Here is a 26,635-nt window from a genome sequence, read left to right as displayed (position 1 = left end):
GTGCACCTGAGTTTCAAAATGAAATACACCTTTGGCTGCTTCTGTGGCAAAAAGATGGGGGTCAGATTTCGGTACCCCCATGCGAAAAGCCATGCTTCAATGTTGGCGTCAATTAGCAGAAAAGGGTCATTTTACATATAACTTCAAAATACTTTCCATTCTGTAAACTGATTAAAATAATATGTCTTATAACATGAATACTATAAACAAACTCATGAAAACAAAACTATTGGAAACACAAAAAGACACTTGCTTTAAATGGTAACAGACAGAGGCAAAAGACCCACAGAAAAAAGTAGAGTAGAAGCTATTGAACAACCACTGATCACTCAAGTTACTATCACTCAAGACTCCCATTCAGAATAAGGCCTATTTATCAGAATGTGAACATAAACTTGGTGGCCAAGTGTGCTTTAGGGATGTTACAGAGTACCGCCCCTGAACAGAAAGTTTTCTAAAACATCCGTTTATGACCATGGGTCATACATGTCACAGATGGCCTGAACACAGCAACTCCTGAATGAGGTTAAAGGGTTTTTATTTTGATGTCCAACAATGGACGTTCCTGTACCACTACCCTAGGAATGGGCAACCCAACCCTATCCCAGACTTCACTAAACCCGGGTTGGTGCTAGTGATCAGTATCCATCATCATCTAAGAAAACCATCAAGCTTTAGGCGATGACCTAAAGGCAAAATGCCTCATCTACCTAGCCTCCCTCAGGGAACAAACTAACATCTTTCCCCATGGTATGAGTTGAGGATTGTGCCCTCCAGACGAAGCTTCTTCCTCTGCACTCTAAAATCTTTCTCCCATTACCTTCTACTCTCCACCCCTGCCCTGCCCACTGTCTCTCCTCTTTCCCTGGTGCCATCTCTCCTTTAACTCTGACTTTACTTTCTCTATGGTCTAATTCCACCCTTACATCTTACTTCCTACTACTCTCTCCTCACCACACTGCGCCTACTCCCACCTCCACACAACTCCTGTCTTCTCTCCTCTACTAATCTTCCTCTTCCTCCACCTCCTCCCCAACCTTCGGCTCGGGTCTCCCTCCATCCCTCCACTTTCGAGTCACCCTTTCATTCATCCCCATCTCTACGATCACTCCGACAATTTGCATGAACACTCATAGTAGCCCTTTCCCTACCAGCCAAACAGACTCCCTTACACCACCCTTAATTTACCCTTACTTTGTCGCTTTCTCTCTTCTGGTCTTGTGATCTGCCACCTGCGCCTGCTCAGACTTCACACGAATAACCCACACCTTCCAGTTTCTTGCTGTCCCTTATATCCACTCCCTCCAGGCTCCATTGGTACCCAGGCCAATCTTTTTCTGCTTTCCCTGCCTGTGAGGTGTTACAAATCAAAAAACACGTATGGTCTAAGCCCCGTCCCTTTCCGACATGCAGGACTACCACAGATCAGTAAGGGTGACGCACTACTGAGTTGGAGTTTGTGTTGGGTGTCAAAAGCTGCAAAGGGATAGTTCCTGTTAAGGTGCCTTTCCCAGTTATCAGCATACCGCAGTTGCGGCTTACAGTTATAGTTCTAGTCAGTTTCATAATGCAGGTCTGTGGCTGTGATACCGGTAAGCGTTGCTGCCATTGGAAGTGGGTGGCAGTATTCCGCACCTGCGTATATTCTTTTTCATGTTCTCTGTGATCAATCTGCCGATTGGGGTGTGCTGAAAACACAAGTCCCCGGAGTGGCTCTGGTGGCTGCTCTTCACTCAACCACAGAGGTTGCTGGGTCTTGTAGTTCTCTATAAAAAGACAGGGGACGACTATGCAGCATTGGCACACAGAGGTGTGATCAAGAGTGATTATTATGGTCAATTACACAGACACATAAGGAAAGGATAGTGACTGTCCAAACTGTATCCCCCTGTGGTAGGAATGTCTGTTTTACCCCACGGTGGGTCCTCCCTGCCACATCCCTTCTTGACAAGGTCAGGCTACTGACCCAGTTACAACAGCAAAACAATTAAACAATCTGCAGCCAAACAAAAAAGGCGTGCAGGAGAAAATGCAAGCCACAGAGATTGAAGTGGCAACTTTACATACATCAAAAGAAATCTTCCATGGAAATAATTTACATTTCAATGTTATCTTTAACTTCGGGAGGGATAGGGGAGGCAATATCGTCAAATGGTTAATGAATAGATCTATCGACTCAACAAATTTCTTTTAAAAAAAACATTTCTACCTCCAACAACAAAAATAGATGCAAATCAACAGACCTCAGCCATGTGGAAATACTATTAAATACAGTGTATACTCCTAACCTCACTGAAGAATGAACAACAAATTCAGAATGATGATCTATGTACATGTCGACAATGTTTCACAGATGGCCTTAATAATTTGCCAAGTCTCAAAGGTTTATAGGGTTTATCTTAAATGCAACCTGAGGTAAAAGGGCTGTTCTTTTGATCAATAAGTGATTATCCAGGATAGAAACAGGTAGATGGTTTAATAAACAGTCCAGGTTGGAAAAAGGGATTTGGGTAGATGTGCTAGGGCCGCCCGTGTCTCCGACTCCCTCTTCTCCTTTGGCAGCCTCCACCCCACACCCCATAACCCAGGCGCCCTTGGGCCCAGGTAAGTCTCCAGTGTGTGTTACTGTCTAATAACTTGCCTTAAGACTATAGATGGCTCCCTGAATGCAGGCTATCTAAACTCCCTCAGGGACTTCCTAACTGACCCTGTAAGGCAGTGCAGAGGATTGGGGGATCCACACCACAAATCGCAGCTTAGCAGAGTGCCCAGGGCCCACAGAACCCTCTCCTGGCAATGATAAGAGGACTCTGCTATGGGGCAAAGCATATCTGTCTTATTTTCCACACAGACCGGGATCATACATGAAATGCAGATAATCTCCAGCAATCACAGCTTCGAAGGGATTGTGTCCTCAGACGTATCCCTCATCTTAGATATCTCCTTCCAGCTCTGCTGGCCTTGGAAAATTTTTTCTCTAGAGGGCGCTGCGCGTCGACGTCCTCCGAGTTGATGTCCCTCGACAGCCGCCGTATCGACGTCAACGTCATCCTGCCTATAAAGGCCGCGCGCAGCGTCCGTTGCTCAGTTCCGTTTTTCCGCGCTTACTCAGTGCCTCGGAATACCGTTGCTCAGTTCTTAGTCAGATTAATCCTATTTACCTCGAGTCATTCGATCCGTACTCGATGGCTTCCTCGTCGGAACCGACAACTCCTCGATCCGGCTACAAGAAATGTCGAGATTGTGGGAAAAAGATGTCGTTGACTGACCCTCACAGAGTTTGTCTGTGGTGTTTGGGAGCTGAACACCATTGTTCGGAATGCGAGGACTGTATGTCCATGACAGCTAAGGCCCTGAAGGAGCATAAGGGGAAGCTGGAGAAAGGTAAGACTTTTAAAGCTTCTTCTTTGTCGACGAAGTCGAGACATTCGTCTCCTCGTCACCATTCGCGCTCCAGGTCTCGGAGTGGGTCTCATCACTCCTCGAGATCGAAGCACTCGAAGAGGAGACGTCGAAGATCCCCTTCTCCGTCTTCCTCTGTTTCGCCAAAAAGAATCCCTTGCCCCACGAAACATAGTTCCCGGGCTGAATGGGAGGAATTCCGCAAAAATATGATGAGCGTCTTCGAGAAAGCGGCCTCGACCCCCTCGAAGACTGCCGAGAGCGATGCTCTGGTCGAAAGAACCGAAGGTCAAAAACGCCGCGAGTCGCAGTACCCGGCGAAGGAAACCTCTCGAGCGCGTCTCGAACCCTCGAGTAGGACTATGACCTCCAAACCTTCCTCAAAGGTTCCGTCGACGCGGGTTCCGTCGACGTCGAGGTCGATGTCTTCGACGCCGTTGTCGAAGGGACCTTCGACACACGGGTCTGTCGACTCGACGCCAGCTTCGACACCGGCGTCGACGCCAAGAAAAGTCACGGTTACGACACACCGTGACTATCCCCAGGTCCTCGACGTCGATGGCTTCGAGATTGTCGAGTAGAATTCCAATTCTGTCGAGGTCTTCGAGGCCTCCGCCTTTGTTTTCGATGCCACGCTCGAAGCCTTCGACGACATCGATTTTTTCGAGGCCGATAATGACAAGTTCGGCACCCTCTGCCTTGGAAATGGGATTTACTCCTTTTATGAGTTCAGAACAATTGAGAACTATGTCCTCAATTTTGGAAGAGGGTGAATTGTCTGAACAGGTAGACACATTTGAGTTGCAGGGACCTGTAACCCCAATTAGAGAGGAATTTTCCTCTGAAGAGCGCAGGTTAAAGGATCTTCATGATTCCTTGCATGAGGCAAGTGGGTTAGACACTTCCCCTGAGGTGGAGTTTGCTAAACCAGACCCGGGGGAGTATGCTGAAACCCCCTATTGAGCCTTGATGGCCAGGATCACAGAGTTCATGGGGTGGTCTGCACCTTCACAATCTTTCCAACAAGATGACCTCACGGATATTCTTGACAAAGGCCCACAGGAGGATCCTGTGGTGCCTTTTCATAAAGCTCTTCAGAGAAAGATCATGACAAACTGGGAAACCCCAGATGTAGTACCAGCAGTAAATAAAAAAAACTGTCTACAAAGTACAGGGTATCTTCTACAGACCCAGAGTTTTTGTCTTAACACCCATCCCCAGAAAGTCTGGTGGTACAGGCAGCATCCTCTACCGATGTCAAGACGGCTTATCCTACCGTCCCACAGGACAGAGACGATAAAAAATATGATGCTATGGCAAAGAAAGTCTTTTCAGCATGTAGCATGGCGTTACAATCTGTTAATGCTACTTGCACCCTTGCTAGGTTCAGCCATACACTTTGGGAGTGTGCTTCTACAGCGGCTGACTGCATCCCGGAGGGAGAAGAAAGGGATGCGTTCCTGAATATTATACAGGACGGTAAAGACGCTATGTGCGAATCCCTCCAGACGGGCATTGATTCGGCTGACAGTATCAGCAGAGCAATGGCGGCAAGTACATCAACCAGGAGATTCGCTTGGTTGAGAAAGTCTGGTTTTGCCCCAGATGTGCAAGCCAGGCTCTTGAACATGCCATTCGATGGCTCTTCTTTGATCGGGAAAAAGGCGGATGACAGTTTAGAGAAACTGCAAACTTCAAAAGCAGCAGCAAAATCCCTAGGAGCTACAATCCGTCAGACTCCATTTCGTCCCACAGGAACCTCTGTGAGGGGCAAGTCCTTTCGCTTCTACTCCGCATTCGGAAGAGGTAGAGGACGACCGGCTCAAAGGGGACAAAGAAGAACTACCCGAGGTGGACGGGGTAGATATTCAAAAGCCGCAGCAACAGCAGGTACCTCTTTACCATCGGCATCTGCATCAGCCGCCCCAAAACCACTCTGAGGACTTCCCTCACAGGACACCTGTAGGGGGCAGGTTGACTCAAATTCTGGCGGTATGGCAGGCTATCACGTCAGATGCTTGGGCATTGGAAACAGTTGCCCAAGGTTACTGCCTGCCTTTCCTAAGTATACCTCAGAGTCATCCACCGGGGATCAGCTCTCAGAAAGCTCCAGATCCGCTCCTCTTGCAGGAAATGTGGGACCTGCTAGAGAAAGGTGCCATAGAACCGGTACCTGTAGCGGAGAGGAACAAGGGCTGGTACTCCCCTTACTTTCTCATTCCAAAGAAAGACGGAGGACTGAGACCCATCTTGGACTTGCGAGACTTGAACAAATTCCTCAGAAAAGACAAATTCAAGATGGTCACTCTTTTTCAGATCCTCCAGGCCCTTCAGTTCCAGCACTGGTTGGTATCTCTGGACCTTCAGGACGCTTATTTCCATGTGCCTATCCATCTCAAACACAGGAAATACCTGAGGTTCGCAATTGGCAACTCTCACTATCAATTTCGAGTGCTGCCATTTGGGCTGACCTCCGCCCCGAGGGTCTTCACCAAGTTAATGTCGGTAGTGGCTGCAAGTCTAAGGAGGGAAGGGATTCACGTCTACCCCTACCTGGACGATTGGTTGATCAGGGCTGTTTCTCCGGAACAAGCTCAGATCCAGTTAAATCACGTGTGCCACTTCCTTCACAGACTGGGCTTCTCCCTCAATTTAAAGAAGTCACAAATTATACCATCGCAGAGACTCCAGTTCATAGGAGCGATCCTAGACACTTCCCTGGGAAAAGCCTCGCCACCAGAGGTGAGGGCTCAAGATATTCTACAGATGGTTACCAAGTTCCAACATGCCCAACGTCGCCCAGCCTTCGACTTTTTGAGGTTGCTAGGCCTCATGGCATCCTGCATTTTCCTAGTGCCAGAGGCTCGCCTGAGAATGAGATCCCTCCAGTGGGCACTGAGGACTCAGTGGTCACAATTCTCAGGGAGAATGACCGATCTTCAGGTTCCCGGCAGGGTGGCTCGAGACCTTCAGTGGTGGGCCTGTCAGGAGTACATTCTGAAAGGAGAACAGTTTTGGCAACCCTGGCCGGAGATAACAGTAGTCACGGATGCCTCACTCACGGGGTGGGGAGCCCACGCCAACGACTTGACCATCAGCGGTCGTTGGTCTCCATCGGAGTCCAGACTACATATCAACCTGTTAGAGCTGAGAGCCATCAGATTTGCGCTGAAGGCGTTCCTGCCAGCTGTACAAGGGAAGAAAGTCCTGATAATGACGGACAACACGGTGGCCATGCATTACCTCAACAAAAGAGGAGGCGTAGGATCACTACCCCTGTGCAGAGAGGCGATGCAGCTCTGGTTTTGGGCAATCCAAGAAGGAATCTCTCTATCGGCAGTTCACCTAGCCGGAGAGAAGAACTTGACAGCGGACGCTCTGAGCAGGCAGAACACAGTCTCCCACGAGTGGGAGCTAGCTCAGGAAGTCCTTCAAGAGATCTTCGCCCTTTGGGGAACCCCTCAGGTAGATCTGTTCGCCACCAGCCTAAACAGGAAATGCAACCTGTTCTGCTCAAGGGAATTTCCCCCGAGAGGAGCTCTGGGAGACGCGTTCATAGTGGACTGGGAGTTTCCGCTTCTGTACGCGTTCCCACCGGTCCCTGTCATTCCTCAAATGATCAGGAGGTTGAGAAGATTCCGGAGAACCATGATCCTAATTGCCCCGGATTGGGCCAGGAGAACGTGGTACCCGGACCTTCTAGACTTGTCCATCTGCCCTCCAATTCGGCTTCCACTCAGAGAGAACCTACTCTCACAGAAGGGAGGTCAGGTTCTCCATCCAGACATCAAAACCCTCAACCTTCACGCTTGGGTTCTGAAAGGCTGAGGTACAAGGATTGGGACCTCCCTGATGATGTTATGGAGGTGTTGCTTTCGGCAAGGAGGCCAGCAACAAAGTCTTTATACCGCGGCCGTTGGAACAGATTTTGCAGCTGGTGTAGAGAACAGAATATCGACCCTTTTTCAACCAATGGTTTTGTCCTTCCTACTACATTTGGCAAATTCAGGCCTTCAAGTTGGCACCATTAAGGGCTATCTCGCAGCGCTATCCATCTTTAAGCGTACTGCGGAAGAACCATCCTATTTCAAATTACCCTTGGTAATACAGTTTCTAAAGGGGTTAACCAATGTTTATCCCCCAAGACCATTCCAAATTCCCCTATGGGATTTAAACTTAGTACTAACTTTCCTGATGGGTACACCTTTTGAACCTCTCCATTCTTGTTCATTAAGATTCCTTAGCCTTAAAACTGTTTTATTAATAGCACTTACATCTGCTAGAAGGGTGAGCGAATTACAAGCTCTTTCTTGTAAACCCCCTCACACAATATTTCACAAAGACAAAGTTGTCCTGCAAGTGAAGCCTAATTTCCTCCCAAAGGTGGTTTCTGAATTCCATATCACTCAGAAGATTACCCTACCATCTTTCTATCCTCCTCCTCACCCGGGGAAAGAGGAAGAGAGGTTACACAGGCTAGACCCTAGGAGGGCTTTAAGTTTTTACATCAGTAGACTAGCCAGGATAAGACAGGCAGACCAGCTGTTTGTAGGTTACGCAGGTCACAAGCTGGGGTTACCAATAACTAAGCAGACCATTTCCAGATGGATCATTCTAGCCATTCTGGAATGTTATAAACTGGCAGGGAAAGAGCCTCCTCAAAACCTTAGGGCTCATTCGACCAGAAGTATTGCAGCTTCATCGGCACTCAAAAGAGGCGTGCCTGTTAAAGACATATGTGCGGCCGCTACATGGTCGTCTGTCCATACCTTTACACGTTTTTACAATTTGGATTCCTCCTCCAGTCAAGAGACTAGGTTTGGAAGGGCTGTACTGCATTCTATTCATCAATAGAAGACAGCGTGAAGTCAGTACTCCCGTTGAAGCGCAGCGCCCTCTAGAGAAAAAATTTTCCGAGGCCAGCAGAGCTGGAAGGAGATATCTAAGATGAGGAATCCCGTCGAAAGAACGTTACAAGGTAAGAAGTAACTTGTTCTTCTGAGCCCATGCCACAAGCTTTTATCCCCAGATGACATCACAGGTTCTAACCCTTCCCCAAAAACCTAAGAGCGGTTTCTATTGGGTAGCTTGAGTACTATCACCTATAGGTGTCACCTATATGAGTGGTCTAACTGGTCCTTCCATGTCAGGTGGGTTTGCCCGAGACTTCCCAAAAAACGAACTATTACATTGTCACAGGACTACCATTGGTTCTTGCCCAATTACATATTACCCCAGGATTTGTGTGCCATGATTGGCTGGAGTGGGTCTCCTCAGGCCTGGGACCCTGCTCTGTTCATGGCAGTCGGTGTACCTTCTTCAAGGTAATGAGAAAGACTGTCCCAATTGTTGCCACTGGGATAGCCACCTAGCCTGGTAGAGTGCAGCAGGTTGCAATGTTTGTTGGGCAACACATGTAACAATTCTGTCGGTCGTTGCTGGGAACAGCTTCTCTTTCCACCACGGGTAAATGGCTATTGTTCGGCTTAGCTAAGTCACATGGGCGAGGACCACAAAACTGGGCTTTTCGGTCTGAAATTAGTGAGGATTTATTTTGTTATTTTGCAGGTGGCTCACTGCCCGGGGAGCCAGGAATGTTCCACTCGCCCTTGTCTGCAAGCACTGGCTTTGTGCTGCAGAGTCTGCATCTCTTCGTTCCTCATTCTGAGGCCTGTGGCTTCATGGAATTCACTACGGTCATTCTATGGTTTCCCTACATGTACATTATAATATTCTTCTTTGGGGTTAGTAGTATTCGGCTCTTCCAGGTGCCTTATGCATCCCTATAGTTCCATATGGTTAGTTGTATTGAAGCGGTTACAAGCTTGCCTTATGTGACCTTTTGCTTTCTTGCGTTTCTGCGTTTGGCTAGTGAAAAGGAAAGGCTTCTGACAGTATGTATATTTATTTGTCCTCTACCTACAGAACTGTGTATGCATGTTCTTTGTGTGTGCACGGGTGTCTGTGTAGCTTCGGGCAGGGATGAGAGTGACTAACATTACCATGTTGTGGTGTCCCTAATGTCGTCAGCACGGCTGGATTTTTATCATTAGTCACCTGGTCCAGTGATGGGGCACCTTTATCTGCAAAGACATCAGCTGGATAGGGTTTGAATAGTTGCCTGCTCTTGCCTAAGAAACTATCTGCTCACATACGTGGAATGCACCTGTCTGCCTCAGGGTTGGCCAAACAGTGACCGGCATCTGTCATTTCTCGTCCTTCGGGCAGTAATGCGAATAGGGGATTTGAGGGCCAGTCCAGGCTCCCTCTCTTCAACCCTACACTGTCAATGATGTTGGCACTATAGTGTCATGTATGCATGTATGCATGGGCCATCTGATCTTCAAGCCCCATTATCTCCTCACTACTCTCCTCGTCCCGCTACTCTCCTCCATCTAACTCCACCCACCTTCTTTCCTATGTCTTTCGCCTTTGTTTCTCTTTTGTCTTGCTCTCTCCTTCCTCCACCCTCTGATGTTATTACCTTCTCTCTGAACTTACTACTCCCTCCTCCACGTTGCTACTCTTCTCTGAACTCAGGGATATGGCCCTGCTCACCCTTACAAAAGCCTCTCTCACTTTTCTTACCCCCTCTACACCTGTTAATACACCATTCTACTTGCACCCCACTACTTCACCCCTCTCTACTATCCTCGCACTATCCCAACATCCACGCTAGCTACTACCCTCACTTACCTACTCCCATCTCCCACACTATCCATCTTTCTCTCTCGCTCACATTTCTATACACCCCATTCCCCTTTTTCTACACTCCCTCACACAACAAATACCTCACCTGCACTCTGCTTAAATTCTACCACCAATGCTCCAAGCCCTCTGCTCCTCCATCTGTCCTCTGCCTGATCTCTTTGTGCACCTTCACCTCCTCTGATCGCAAAACAACCCACACACTATGGCTCCTTGTATACTGTGGTGCTAGCGATTCCCTGCCCCCTCACATGACTGCACCAGCCAGTGGCTGTCTTTTCCCAGGAGCGGTGTTGCAGTTAAGAGGCTTTTAAAGCCCCTCTATGCCATTCCCCCTTTTCCATCACATCACAGTTTTAGCAACAGTCTCGAATGTGGTAGCAGCTAGGAGGCTGCTTGTTCTCTTTGTGGCTTTCCTCGGGTGTCGGTGAGTGTTGCCATTTTGGGGATGGGGAGGTTTTCCTCATCTCTCCTGCAGTCCCTCCTGACTCCCAGTTTTCTGCTGGCTCCCCCCACCTGGGGTCTGTCTGGTATTGTCCAGTCGGGTGCTGGTGGTTTCGTTCTTGTTTGGTAGGAAGAGTCTTATTCCATTCCCTGGCTGTGCTAGATTCCACTCTTTGGGTTCCGGTCCAGGTTTCCTTTGTTGCTCTCAGATGCATTACAAGAGTTGGATTCCTGCAACAGAAAAGATGACTGTGGCAAGGAAACGTACTGGGAGATATTTGGAGATAAAGAGTGGTACCCGTGGAGACAATTGTGGCAAATGGGGGGGTGAAGGGGTTGGTTGGGATGGGGGGGGGGTGAGTGTTTAGCAAGGCCCGAGCCCCTAAAATTCCCACTTCCTGAATCTGGGACAGGGCTGGCCCTGGCTTTTGTTCTGGTGAGCTCCTTGCCCTAGGTTGAGAGTGGTCCCATTCCTCCCCTCCCCCAACAGGGTCATGACCCTGTCACATGTGGTAGCATCTTCATCAGCATCACATTTGCCTCATGTTCCACTCCAAAATAGAAACAAACTGCAACCCATGGATATTTTAAATTAGTATATAAAAATCAGCATTGTCTTCAAGACAATCATTACAAAACACAATCATTCATCTTGCATTACTATCTCCAGTGTTTGAAATTATGCATCCTTTCTTTGCCCATAGGAGTGTGAAAGAAATATCCTCACTATCATCTTCTGAACCATCTCATTTATTCCAGGCATTGATGGGAAGGAGACAGGGTCTTCCAAACCCCCTAGGTGATACCGAATAAGACATATTCGGTGGTTGGGGGGAGGGAGGCGCACACAAAGGGGGTTGAACGATCACTGTAATGCATGTCGTAGGCACTATAAGGGAAATGCAAATGCAAACACCATCTTAAACAAATGGCAGCCGTCCTACAGCATAGGCCCAATCGTGTTGAATAGTATTAGGTGCTTGAATATTGGGCCCCTCACATGAGCGCAAACAATGGATATAGTTCCATTTTACCAGTTTAGGACCTTCTGTATCCAAGTCTCTTTACTTCTTGCAAGTCTCTCGACACAGAGTGCCTTCTGTACCAAAAACAATACACGCAAACATTATTTTCCTTTTTCCAGTATTCAATTTGGGTGTTCACCCCGGGACCCCCTCCGCCTCAGATTCCTTGCTTTTTTTCAATTGGTCTCCCACAGCTGGGCTCAGACCAATTGTGACACACATTTAACTATCGAAGACTTTTGAATGTGCACAGGGTTTAGCTTGACCCGTTGCATGACCACTTTGATCTCAGTTCTTTCTCTCACACTCATCATCAGTTGGATACCCAACAGAGACTTTCGAATGAGCACCCACGTGGCGCTGGACCACTGTGTATGGTATCTTTTCTTGGCCTCCCAAAGTTCAATTATAAAGTTCAACTACTTCCTTTGGCTTCCAATTGTATTTGCGTCGCTCATCCCCAACGCCTCACACTGCTCTCCTTATACAATGTCGCTGCTTGCAACCTTGGTTCAAAACACAAGCTGGTTTAGTATCAGTCTCTCCAACTCACTGGCTGTGCTGTCTTTTCTGACGCCGCTTTGTTGTAGAAGCTAAGGACAGTACCACAGCGGCATCCGCTCCTCCCTGCCTTGGTTATCGATGCGGGAGAGCCCTGTGTACCTCAGACACACTGTGGCGGTTTGATCGGCCTTAGTTCATGGTCTTCAGTTTCTTACTTTCCATGGCTCATGAAAGTAACAGTCTTTATAGGTCTAGGGCACTTCCCTCCTTGTAACCCCCTCTGCTCTCGCCGTCTTTCTCCTTATATTAAACTGCTATCTTGGAACTGCTGTTTTCTGTGTGATTTGCCTCACTCAGAGTGTGCTTTCGTGCTCCACCTTTTATCCGTGTGGGGAAGTGAGATGAAGTCAGGTGTGTGTAATGTTCCGTAATTGCACAACCATCGTGTTGGGACATGTCAGGTATACGGCTCGGGTGTTAGTCCGTTGTCGCTCACAATGAACTGCCCATGAGAAAGTGTTTGTGTCGGGTAAGGGGGTTGAGTGCCTAGGTATCCTACCTGGTAGGATGAGGAAAATGTGTTACAAGGAAGGGGATACCACGTCTCACCCTCCAGTGTCCAACTTCCCCTCACCAAAGACCCCTCATCCAGGTGATCCTGCCGCACTGGTCCACCCCCAGGAACTGAATCTAAAAGCGGTGGTTGTGTCCTGGTCACCTGGATGACATATCCCCGGGGACTAGCGGGTGAGACACCTTCAGTTTTCTCACAGGTCCCAGACAGACCATGAAATCCTCCATTGTTCCAAAGAATTACATACACTCGCACACAGGGAAGAATGTGGCCTGCAAGGTCATGAGAAGGGAGCAGCGCGCCTCTTTGCAGTACCATCCCACAAGACAGATACCAATGCCCCCTGCCCCCAATGATCCCTGCATGAGAAAAACATCTCTGCAATGCTTTTATCCCGAGACCCCCGCATGCCACAGTATCACCCAAACCCAGACCACTGACCATAAAATCTTTACAACCCTCCATCTATCACCAAGATCAGAAGGCAAGGCTATTGCACCTTCAGAACTGGGTCACGTGATTTGTGCAGTGAGGTGCAGGGTAGCAACTAAATTATAGCCAAAAACTAAGGTGGAGGACCTTGGGAGTTGATGAGCTGCCTGGGAATGAGTGAGGCATGTTGGGTAGTGTAACCTTGACATCGATATGTCTGCCAGGTGTTCGTTATGCAATGTTGCCTTATCATTGTTGCAGAGTAGCTAATTGTTAGACCAACCCCACCACGGAGCCCAGCAGCACCCACGTGGACGGAGAGATGAAGATAGACCAATGGCCTGGCATCTCATATGGAGCAGACCCTATATGTTTTGTGCCCATCCAATTGAGATGGTAGAATTACACTGTATAGTACGACATCATGAGTGACGCTGCATGTAGCAATAAGGTACTGCACGTGGTCCCGAAGCTCCGAGCGTTCTCGTGCAGCAGAGTCCTTTGCTGATTTTTTTTCTGTTTTGTAGAAATAAACGCGCATCTTGGGCCTTCTTCCCCAGCGGCTTGATTTTTTCTGGTGTGAGCATACAGCGGCATGCCTTCAGCATCAAGCACATCTCCGCATTGCTATTACTCCACTTCCTGAAGCCTTTAATCATTCATTCGCCAGCTCTCAATGTTTCTTTTATTGCGTTTGCTGCCATCCTTCACTAGACCATTCCCTCACCTCTCTATACTCTTCTTCAGGCATGCTCAGCTTGCTCGCAATAGGCGAGTACTGAAGAGGTCTTCATTAGGGACCTGTCAAAGCATTGTCCATAATTGGGTCAGCCTCCGTTTTGAAAAAGTGGCAACTTTACACCCACCACAAAATATCAGCCAGTTCCTACTAATTATTGTCCGAGGTGAAAACAAATATTACTCTTATCAACCAGAATCTGGTTTCTGCTGCTCAGTCAATCTAAGTATGGAAAAGGAGCGCTAAAACTACTGATTCCATAACGGAGGAGTCATCCACTTTCAACCCAAGTTTTAGTGAAGAGGAGATGATCAAACACCTTCCTTTTATCTATTAAATACTTCAGATCCTCCTCCCGACAACGCAAGTACTCCATTAGAGGTTTTTGGTGAAAAAAAGGAGTTGCAACTCCAGCAGCTTATTTGAGGGGAGTCAATTCCTTGGCTTTATGGATTCAGACCTATAGGAGTCAATAGGATTAAGTGGAGGCAATATCAGAAAACCAAGATGAAGGGGCTTGCATCATTATCCAAAAGTAACACAATAAGGAGAAGCTTAGACAACAGGGATGATGGAACGACAGGTTGGAGCAAAACTAGTATGGAAGAGACAGGACTGCGTTCAACCAGAATGAGATTGGGAGGCACAACCTGAAGTCTTCAAAATAATGTTTATATACAGTGCACCAATAGAAAATGCTCTGTAAAAAGCACAGAGCTAAACAAACTGTCATGGTGTTGGGCTCCGTAAGGAGGAGGCACCATCATAAGAGGATCGTATCCTCCTAATAGCGGATCACCCAAATGTTAATTTCAGGTATGAAGGCATGCCTTCCAGCCTCAACAATGGTGTCAAAAATCATGTGGAACAAACTATGGATGTTATAAAGCAGCCTCTTCCAGAGTTGTATGCCAAGAGTGCAAGCAAAAATTCCAAACAAACATGGAATGCCACATACTCTCCTGCCGGGTGAGGGTGTAATTGTCCGTGGAGGATTAAGGTTGTACACTAATGCACGGAAAGAAACAGATTGTGGGTGTTGGATACTCTACAATATTGAATTCAGTTCTACAAAGAACACGCCACCAAATAAATGTGGTAAAAAGGCACAGCAACCTCTTGAATCAATAACTGCATCATTAGAGAAAGCGGTGATCGAGGCCCAGGATGTGAGTAATACTGAATATCATTTTCCTTCTCCCTCCTCACATAAATTATCCCAAGACCTGCTGGGTAGGAACCTAAAACAACTATCTTGCAAGAAGTCACTCCAGTTTTAGGTGGTGACATGATGACCACCATTAAATCTGAAGAACATACTTTTGTGTTCCACTGCATTAGACTTGTGCTGCAAGGTGGGTGTCGAGCATTACCAGTTCAAAATGTTCTCAAAATAAAACCAACACCAAGAACATTTCTTTAATGTTATGGTGTTGCTGTAGCACCTTGTCACATAAATGCAGTATGTGTACATCCTTCTCTGGATGTAGGAGTCAGCAGAACTGTCCAACAGAGACAGAGCCCACTACACAAACTGGGATCATGGTCAATTAGAATATGTAACATCTGTTACCAAGTCAGGGCAAGACATTCTTGTGAGCCCAAACACACGGGATTGGGTTATTTATCCTTCACAGGAGCAAGTCGGGCATTTCAACAATCACCATTGTGAAAAGTTATGAAATTATTTACTAGGGGTGATGCCTGCAGGCATTTGGGTTGACCCAGACTGGAAGGTTCTAGTGAATGTATACTCCCTTGAATGCAAGTAGTCTACTAACGAGAGGGACCTTGGCAAACCCAGAGTCTGGGGTGACTAGCAGATGCATCTCCAAAAGCATGGGGAGCCCATTTCAAGGCCAAGAAAGCTAATTTCACCTGGACCACACAGCTGAAATATTACTTTTAAATGTGTTGGAATTAATCCCAGTAAGATTAGCGGCCGTCTTTCAAACTATATGAAACAATCCTATGCTGTGAAGAATGGACCATATGACAGTGTAAGGAACACCACATATTGAATCGGAACCTATTGAGGCTTTCAAAATTCACGTGCAGACACATTAAGTCAACAACAAAAAAACAAAAGAAAACACTAATGGGAAATGTGTCTACATATTTTGAAAGGTCTCTTAAGGATGGGGTCATCCATAAAATGATGAATTTTAAAAGCAAGAGGTATTTGTCCTTTCAATGCATAAATGGACCTTTTCTATGCTTTGAATTCTTTTTCATGACACCCCACCCTTTTCTGAGGTGCTTTTTTGCCATACGAGCAGAAACTATTGCATAATTTGATGAAATTAGCAATCACCTTCACAGGATCACAGTTACTATGTAAACAATTCCCAAATGTCCCCATTACTCAGCCTTACAATCTGTTTAAAGGAAGATATTGAGTCAAGGAAAGGCCATCTCAAATTCCTCATATTGGTGGTCATTACATGTACTTGATTTCAAACTGACCACCTACAATAGAAATATGATAAATTCAAGTGGAAAATGGGGACTTCCATATCACTCGAAAACCTTCATATCCTTGACCATGCACCAATCCTCTCCCTGAACAAGATCGTAATCCATTACTGATTCCCCTTTGTTATGTATGTAGATGGACCTACCAGGAATGTCACCTTTGCTTCTTCCATTTAATGAGTAGACATTCAATTCTTTAAGGAAGAGTAAAAAGTCAACCACTCAGTGCCGACTCTCTGATACATAGAGTTTCCAAGAGGAATATCAGAGGCTAAATCCCCCCCTGCCCCCCAAATTGGGTATATTAGTTCCTCACAAATGCAATTACCTAGTTTTCCTAGTTTTACATTAAAATCACCTGCCACAATAACATCATTCTGATACTCGCTCCCGACTTGTCCCATAATAAAATCCACAGGGAGCTTTTCTAGTAATTGTTTAATAAAAATGTGTTCTGACTGAACAATAACAGCAATTAAATATTACTAGAAGGGTCTGCAACAACTTTCCCAAATGAACAACCAGTTCATTAATGAGGTGCAGGTCAATGATATTCATGGCCCCAACTTGGGCCACAGGGACATTATACGCTCGATAGAGGATCATAATTCCACATAGTCAAAAATCTATATCTCATGAATGCATGGAAGCCAAATACAAGGTCTTGGTGTGATGCCAGATTAAAATGTGTTAGTTGGTGCATAGACCAAACGTACTAACCAGAACAGTGCTGAATAAGTTGAAAAATGCACATCACAACTAAAAACGTTTTCAAGAAAGTCCCTCTCCCAGAGAATGCTCAGACCAGTTCTCACCCTCCCTTTATGGATGGACCCTATAAGTCCTGTATTGCGCAGTAAACAACCATTGTCACACTTTAGCACTTCAAGCTCCAGACCTGCTAGCCAGATACCTGCAGATTTTCCAGAGGCATGTATAATGGATATACCTGCAGCTATCCAGTTATTTTGGACTATGGCTCCATGATCCCTCAGCAAGGATTATACTGACTAGGATTGATGGGAGTTGAAATCCTAAACAGCTAAAGATAGAAAGAACGCAGACCCTTGGCTCTTTTCCTCAGAGTGTCCACTAAGTGATACCCGCAACACTTCACACCACTGGACACCCACAGTAGATCCTTTCCCCTTCTCTTTGGTTGATTCAGATAAGTGAAGTTTGAGTAGCAAAGACTAAGAACGATCAGATGTCCTCATGTGTAATCCATGATTATCTGTTCTCTGCCCTCCCCTACTCTTCCTTTGGGTGACTTGATGCAACGTGTGCATTTCAGTAGGTGCCTTACAAATTAAATACATGTCGTTATTTAACGTAGTTGATATTTGTCTCACATCTCCTTTGGAGTACATCTAGCAGAGGGTTCTGCAACATTTGGCTCTCCAGATGTTTTGGACTACAACTCCCATGATCCCTTCACTGCTGGCTGTGCCGACTAGTGCTGATGGTAGTTGTAGTCCAAAACATCTATTTAGACAAATGTTGTCCCCTGATCTAGCAGCATTAACTGAAGAGATCTGAACACAGGCTATCCGGGAGGAGGATGCCCCGGAAAAAGACCTAATTAAAAGTTTAATAAAAAGAATCTTACGTTTTTTAAGACAAATGTCTGCTTGGGACCTCAATCTAATCTGCACAAACCAAGATCTCCTCTATTCAAACCAATGCACAGGAGAACCGGACAAGATCTGGCTTTACGTGTTGCATTTCAAGCTGCAACCCCATTTATCAGGAGAGTAATTGAGTTGCAATTAATATATTGCTTACTATACGATAACCTTTACAGTTAAGGTCGAGAAATGGGTAGTACTATGTAGCCATTGAAAATGTACATGCAGAAAAGTACCTCAATTCCAGACTTTTTAAAGGATCCACAATCTAATGTAGATAAAGATTTACACACAGAGTGTTACAGAGTGGTGGGTATTATTTAGTCTGGACAAACGACTTCAGAAAGACTATACCTGCAAACCTTGATTAGCAATACAGATTGTGCAGCACATACAAACAAGTTATACATCGGTAGGCAAGGAACTGCTGCACAAGCCTAATCCATAGGTCAGTCAAGTGAAAGGAACACAATAGCCTGATTAGCCAGCATCCCCTTCATACACCCATTCATAAAAGCATTAATACACAAACACAGATGAACAGCAAATGCAATGCGTTTCAAAGGCTTTAGCCAACCGCGGCCCAACCTTAAACACGCCTCCATACAAGGTTGGACCACTAATCTACAAACTCTGTATTTATGATGTAAAGAAAGAAGTTACCCACCGGTAACCACAGTTCTCAACTTTATATCAGATATAGATTCACATGTGACCCACTCAGCCTCCCCTTGGGAGATTGATCAGTAAAGAAAAAACGTATAATACATTCAAAACCGCTGCATAGCAATCCAAAGATTGTGCTACCTCAAAGGGGTATTGCAGAATAGCAGTCAAAGCCATAGAGGGTTCTCACGCCAAGGTCGAGGTTGACTTTTTTGTAATTTAAGAAGTAAAATCTACAATTCCAAAGTAAACCACTGGGCATGAGGCAATGCCACGCAATTTAACCTATAAGGGATGTCGAGCTGCAAAAGAAGTACAGGTAACTGGTGCCTTACTTCCCTTTGTCAGAGAGCAAGCCAGCCAGACCGGAGAAGGACCATCAATGTCTTTTAGCCTTAGAACATCAGGGGATTACAGTGGTAACAAATGGGTTAGCGGGGCTTCTCCTGCCACATCCCTGCAGGTGAAAGAATGGACACCAAGCACTAATACCAGACAACTGCGTTGTTCTGGCTGTAATGCTTATTTCTTTCATTTCTGACACTGTTTATCAAACATAATTGTCCCCCTTTTATCTTTGTTGTGTTTTGCCTTTGAAAAGAATCTCGGTCATGGTGTTTCCAAATTGAAAAAGAGGTTGGGCTCCATTTCTGATTCCTTTAAAAACATCTGATAACCTCATTGTCTAAGACTCAAGTCTTATGAGCCGTGGGTCGACAGGACTATTGGGGGTCAGAAGAGAAGGAAGAGCAGACCTTTAAGTCTGGGAGAAAAAAATAGACTCAAATTGTGTTAAACAGGTCACTGTGAGAGAGCCAAGCTCACATCAGGGGCACAGAGGTAAATCACAAACTTCTTTTGTCTGACACAGGAGTGCAAAATGCCAACCAAAAATTACAAATCTCAGCATGCAAGATTTTACATGTGCCACATCAGACCAAACTCAAGGAGACACCGTTCAAGTTTGTATGACCTCCCTGAAATCATTATTTTAAGCCATTTAATCATTTGACAATGACCAGACAATCAAAAGTAGCCCACATGGTCAAAAACATGCAATTTCGTAGCTTTTGGATCGAGCTTCGGAACTAGGCAAGCACAATTTCGACACCATTACTAGAAATCATTGCAAATTGCATAAAAGTGCAAATATTTGGATTAAAAGAAATCCGTCAACCTCACTGTACGGCATAAAAGCAGAATCTTACTCCCTTTTTGCAGTACAAATGGCAGGTTATGGGTTCAGCAGATCCTGCTGGCTCCAGGACACACTGTCGGGAACAGTTCAAACATTTTACAGTTAGCCCCACACAACCCCTACCCACTTCTGGAAAAACAGCCCCTAAAAATAGATTCAAATGTCAAATGCTTTAGCCATAGTTCATTCTTTAGCTCGTGTGCAGAGCTTTCCAATGAGCTATGTCAGAGATAAGTAACCAGTAAGGGGCCGAAGATACTGTAAATTCGAGATTACAGCCAAGGCCTCCTACTATCAGAACACCATAGCAGAAGCCGACAACAAAAGCAAAGCCCTCTTCAAAGTGATCAAGCACTGCGTCAACTCGCTACCCGCCCTGCCATACCACACTCCATTGAAAAATCCACCGTCCTCAACACCTAAATCGACAAAATCAGCAAGATTCGCCAGCACAGACACCAGCTCTGCACCCGCACCCGCAGACCAACCTCACGTTTCTCCTTGTGAAATCTCCACACCCTGGACAACAGTCAAAACACTCTTGACAGAGGACCTGGTAGAAACCCTGGTCGGCATCAAAGCCAAATTGTATACAGACGACATTCTCCCAACATTCATACTTGAGCCTCTTCCTGGCATAAGCTCTCCTTCCCTACCCGAGGATCAACAACAGCTTGCTAACTCAAAGCACCTTCCCAGCTACCCTAAAAACAGGACAGATCCTCAGTCTAGTAAAGAAACCCACTCTGGATCCCGACAACCTAGGAAACTATCGCCACATCACCCATCTTCCCTTCCTAGGTAAGATCATCGAGAAAGCAGTAGCTGCACAAGTGCAGCAACATATCAACACCAACAATCTCCAAACCTACCAATCCGGGTTCAGATGCAGCATAGAGACAGCAACCATACCAGTGGTCGACAACACCCTCAACATCCTTGATGACAGCCACCCCTGCTGCCTTGTTCGACTCAACCTGAAGCCACTTTCGACACAGAGTACCAGTTGTTTTTGGACACCCTACATCGATGCATGAGGATCAGCAACCTTGTCCTACGCTGGATCAAGTCCTACATCACCCAGCGCCAGCAGTTTGTTCAGATGGCTTCCTCTAGACCACCGTTACTACCCGTCACCTGTGGAGTTTTGCGGGGTTCCATCCTCTCCCCAGTGATCTGGAATCTATATATGGAGCCCTCCTAGCCACACACAACATCCACCAATATGCCGATGACACACAACTACACCTCAAGATCGACTCCATCGAGGACATCCATAGGCTCAAAACCTGCCTCTTGCTGATCCAGTCTTGGATGTCCAGTGCATACCTGAAGCTCAACCCCTCCAAGACCGAATTCCTACTGCTCACCCAGACATACAGACCTGCCTATCAACCATGAACTCTGAGGGATTCACACCCGAGCTCACCTCCTGCGTCTAGTTCTTTTGGTTCCACATCGACAAACATCTCTCCTTCAAGACACACATAGCTAAGAAAACCCACACAGTTTGGTATCAGCTCTCCCTCATGCGAAAGGTCAAGCCCTTCCCCCCCTCGGACAGCTCTAGATCCACTGTTCAAGCACTTGTCCCATCTCGCCTTGATGGGGGCAATGCACACCTCGAAGGCCTCCCGTCGTCCTTCCTTGTACCCCTGAGAAGTGTCCAACACGCAGCCACACACGCCTCCAATGGTCTATGCAGATACAACCACATCACCCTGGCCCGTATCGACCTTCACTGGCTCCCACTGCACACACTAATCACCTTCAAGTTTTTCTGCAGCATTCGTCCTCAAGTCACCCAGCTACCTTGCAGAGAAACTCAGCATCTCCGGCAGACAGCGCACCGCCAGAAGCCAGGACATGTGCAGACTTGAAAGCTGCTGCTGCACAAAGGAAACTACCAGCAAACAAGCCTTCTCTGCCTACGCCCCAAGGCTATGGAACCTCCGCATCAGCATCTGACTCGCTCCCACGCTCCTACAATTCAAAAAAGAACTCCAGTCCCACCTCTTCAAGAAATCTCTCTGCCTCAAAAACTCTGCCATCACATCACCCCTCGCACCACATGACTCAGACGCCCGCCCATCTCCTCGCCGCCACCCGGTACAGTTGTACCGCTCCTCTGTGCCCCGCTGTATCCAACCTCCCACTGTACATCTGTTCTGTTACCTCTGAACGAGTGAAAGAGATCGGATTTTAATGTGGTAAAGCAAAATGGGAGTGGTCTACAGAGGCCAGTGAAAGGAATCAATGCAGGAGATTGGATTGCTTTGCCTTATTAAACCCTTTTCATGCTCTGCTGCAACTTAAAATGATGTGTTATGATTTTCTATACCATGTTATGATTTATCAGCAGCCGGTGAGGGGGGTGTGGCAGCCTCCCAGCTAATGAGGAGGCTCAGAATGGGGTCTATACCATGCGGTAAAGACTCTGCTTCGAGCCGCTTCACAGCGGGAAAGCCACCATCTTCCCTTGCTTGGAATCAGGTAAGTGCGTCCCCCGCAGCACCTGCCCCTTGCCCCATCCTCCCCACCCCACCTTCCTTGTGCTGCCACATCCCTCATAGGCGCCAGGAACACTAGTATCCTGGCACAGCCCCAATCCAGCAATGGCTGCCATGGAAAGGGAAAAAGGACTGTGTAGTTCTCTTCTCCCCAATCCATGGCTACCATCTTGATTTGTAGTTTTTATCTCGAGCTGATAAACTGCAAACATGTTTTTCTCAGCTTGAGATAAACACACTATTAGTCCCCCAGTACAATGTCCCGGGGCACTAATAGTAATATAACCATCGCAGTAGGACATTACTGTTCAGGTAATTATAATTGTTCTTTTATAATGCGCTTAATACCAGAGACCAGTTAATAAGCGCGAGTCTGGGATTCAAACCTGTGTTGCTATGCGCTGTCTTGCTCCCAAGACAAACGTGTTGCCCCTGAGCTTCCCTCACGCCCTGGGCATCAGTTACAAGCCCTAGACTGCTCGGTCATATTGCTTAAGTATACGTGGCTTCAAGATTATCTGCACCTCTAACCAAACCTGCCCACTGAGGTCCCCACTGACTGCTCTCCACACCAACATGCTAAAATGTTATGTTCCAACATACCATTTTGCAGGAAAAAGATCGCCCTGATAAGCACAAGCAGCAGTATAGGAACTGGCTGCTGGCCACAAAGGCACAACTGCTTCAATTGGATGCAGAAGTCATAATGAAAATAAATACTTGTGACTTATAGGCCTTACTTAGTAACAACTTTACGTTCCAACTGGCAATGATTTTGGATGTTTCTGAAAGGGCTTGGATTGAGTTATTTTCAGGGCTCTTTTCGAGCAGTACAGATTCAAATACATCAAGTACGGAGTCGTCTAGCAGGCTGTGGTATATCGGGTTCACCCGAGACGATATGGGCATCAACTTAAAAAAACGGAACCCCTCTTGAGCAGTGGGCCCAGATGGTCTTCATAATGAAATGCTCAAACGCAACCTTGAGGATTGGGCAGACGTTTTTTTTTATTGTTGCATACATAGTTTACAAGAAACCTTACACAGCATAGGTAAACAAAAGAACATAAAAACATTTGTCTCACATAAAAACAATATATTAAAAAAAGAATTGAAGATCAGTATTAATAAGAATGTAGAATGAAAGAAAATAGAAAATCAATTCAATTTCTAAGTATCTACATAACAACATATTCATCATACACTTCACATTGATCTTGTCCATTTCTGATATGACAAAAATTAGAAAGACATTTAGAACTAAAACCAGAGAAATACTAGTGCCCCACATGCATATGCACCAAAGAAGATTCTTGGATACTTCCGAACTGCTGACAATATTGTCCTTAAAGCATGATCATCGTTTTTCCTTAAAATAAGGACACACGGTAACCAAGTGTCTCAGGGTTTCAGGAGAATCATGAGCTCCACAAAACCTGCAGTTAAGGTCAGATAAGTTGTTAGTTGGCAACAGTGAGGAATCACTCCAGTGCTTAATCCTCTCGAAAATAGGAAGTTGGTTTAACCTAAAACGCATGTAGGTCATGCGTATGTTAGGACAAGGAAAGCACTGGAGATACAATGGTAAATACTCTCTTGCATGAAAGAATTGGGAGTACTCATAAGTGGAATAGGAGGTAATGCAATCGGCTGCCTCCGCCCAATCAGTCCTAAACAAAATCTTCTTGACGATCCCTGGTCGCTGCACAAAATCTTCCTCAGTAACCCCATTGTGTACCAGTATTGAAGTCATACCTCTCTAAATTCTTGAATAGAGGGGACAGTTCCTGCAGACATGGCTAGATGTAGATTCTCATAAAGAGAAGTTTTGGAGGATTATTTTTCTGTAAACAGAAAGCTGCTTCCAAACATACCTGGTCTTTAGAGAAACAAGACACAGCTTGTGTCTTATGACCGCGTTCGGGATAGCCATCGAGAGGCCTAACACCCCCTTCCATAGCTCCCCTTGTATGTTTAACGTATGTCCCATATCGTGGATAAATAGGTCATGGCCATACAGGATAATTGGTTTGAATTTGGCCAGGTAGTAACGCCTCAGGGGTAGCAGAGAAGATGTACAAACTCTATGCCTCAAAAACTTTGTACAGTTCGTTTTTTGGCTTCATCGAGTAGGATACCTTTCGAAAAATCAATGCTAACCCTATTCGTGAGGTGATAGCCCAAGTAAATTACAGCCTTGACCTGTTCCACAACTTCTGGCCCCATTGGCCATACATAGAGCTGTATCTTGGTTCTCCTAGAAAAGACCAGGACCTTTGATTTGGATGCATTAGGCAAGATGTTATTGTCCTGAGCATATTGAAAAAACAACAGCATTTTGCATTTCAGGCCTCACAGAGTTCTGTCAAGCAGGATGAAATCGTCCGCGAAGGCCATCCACTCCAACCTAGTACTCCCCAACTTAGCTGGCGCAATGGAAGGACCTTACCACATTTTCTCCACATCGCAAACATATAGGTTGAAGAGTATAGGGGCCAATGTGCACCCCCGTTTAACTCGAATAAATGAATATATCACTGGTGATAGGGACCCCTCCTCAGTATGACAGTGTGTATGTAATAATGCAATATGAACCAGTTTATGCGGAATATTCATATTAAGCATTTTCTGCCAGAACCTGGACCATATGACACCATCAAAAGCACTAGACATGTCTAATGATGCCAAGTAGACATCCCCCACTTGTGTATGATGCCTTAGATGGGCCAAAGTGGTATGATATGAGATGATATGGCATTTGTAACGCGCCTATACACAAATGTTTCAAGGCGTGACGAGGCAAGGGAGGGGAACAAAGGGAGGACGGACAACGATCCTACTAGGCCAGGTGTCATTCAGATTGTGCAAGTGCGTGGGAAGGGGGCAGGGACAGTGCAGTACATGGGAAAGATGATAAGTAAATAAACGGCCGGCAAGTGCATGGTTAAGTGCGGGCATCAGGTGTCAAGGGCTGGTAGGGGGACTGTAGGGATAGAGAACAGTCATCAAGTGCGGCAGTTGCCAGGTGGGCAGTGCAGGTGTGTGACACTGGCGGTGGAAGGACCTGGGTCCGAGATCAGAGAGTGTCCAGGTAGCCAGTGCAGTTCCGGTTACATCCAGGAGGTCAGGAGAGGAGGAGAAAAGGCAGAAGCAAAGAGAAAGGTTTTGGAGGTGCTTCCGGAACCGGAGATGGTTCTCCTCAAGTATAAGGGAGGCAGGGAGGCTGTTCCAGTAGTAGGCACCAGCCGAAGAAAGATCTACCACCAACTCGTTGCTTGGAGAGAAGTGACTGACCCTGAGGGAGTTGGAGGCAGATGAGCGAAGAGATCGAGAAGGTAAGCGTAAGCGAAAAGTAGCGTTAAGTGAGGTACCCAGTTCTTCCCTGAACCCCACCTGAAACTTGCTCAAGAGATTATTGCTTTTAATCACACGATTGAGATCCCTAAGGAGAAGGATAGAGAAGACTTTGCTTTTAGCGTCTTTCAGTGCTATGGGTGTGTAGGTATTTGGATCTAATTTATCTCCCTTTTTGTGAATGGGTATGATAGTAGATTGCGCCCAGGAGGCAGGAACAGTATGGGACTGATCAATACGGTCGAACATAGGCTTCAAGAGTTTGGCCCATAGTTCAGGAGCCTCTTTCAGTACAAAGGGAGGTATGCCGTCCGGTCCTGGGGCTCAGGACGGCTTGAGTCGACCTATGGCCCAGGCAATGTCTTCTCTATCCCAAGTGCACAGGCCTTCAACAGTAGTTCCCAGATCAAATCCTCCAATGCCCCTAAAGTTAACGGGTAGGGAATATTTTTTGGTATAATATTCCACCCAAGTATCAGATTGTATAGGACAATCAAACCCCCCCCCCCTTAGCATTTCCGAGGGTTCTATTTACAGTAGACCAAAATTGTTGATCTTTCCCTTTACAGAGATTTTCCAACATAGTCTGGCGGAGTCTATGGAATGCATCCATCTTCAATGATTTGACAAAGTTCTTATGTCTTTGTACAAGTTTGGATTTACCTGCCTCATATTCGGAAATGTTCAGAAACTGCCTTTTTCAGAGCAGCTAGTTTACTACGTTTACGGATCTTAGATTGATAGATTCTATCATCACCCAAGTATCCACCTGATCTTACATTAACTGGGGTTCACTGGCGCCTGATGTGAAAAACACATGCCAGAATCATGTTGTAATGTGAATCCTTAAAACCTACACTCGTATTTCTCAAGGAAAGGGAAAGAGTCCGATCCGTCAGAGAAGATGACAGCAGACGGTTGAATTTGTAGATAGTCTGTCTATTCCATACAACTATCATCCCCTTTTTATTGGTAG

At 46.1% G+C, this 26,635-nt stretch overlaps 1 protein-coding gene across 16 annotated transcripts in view; it reads right to left on the bottom strand.

Moving 5' to 3' along the window:
- PACSIN3 (protein kinase C and casein kinase substrate in neurons 3) overlaps positions 1–26,635 on the bottom strand; it is a 564,411-nt gene that overhangs the window by 233,846 nt on the left and 303,930 nt on the right. The gene's annotated exons all lie outside the window — the stretch shown is intronic.

This window comes from Ambystoma mexicanum, chromosome 11, assembly GCF_040938575.1.
Source record: "Ambystoma mexicanum isolate Mex_15411 chromosome 11, UKY_AmexF1_1, whole genome shotgun sequence".
NCBI lineage: Eukaryota > Metazoa > Chordata > Amphibia > Caudata > Ambystomatidae > Ambystoma > Ambystoma mexicanum.
The sequence above is the reverse complement of the archived record's forward strand: the minus strand, read 5'-3'. Positions and strand labels throughout refer to the sequence as shown.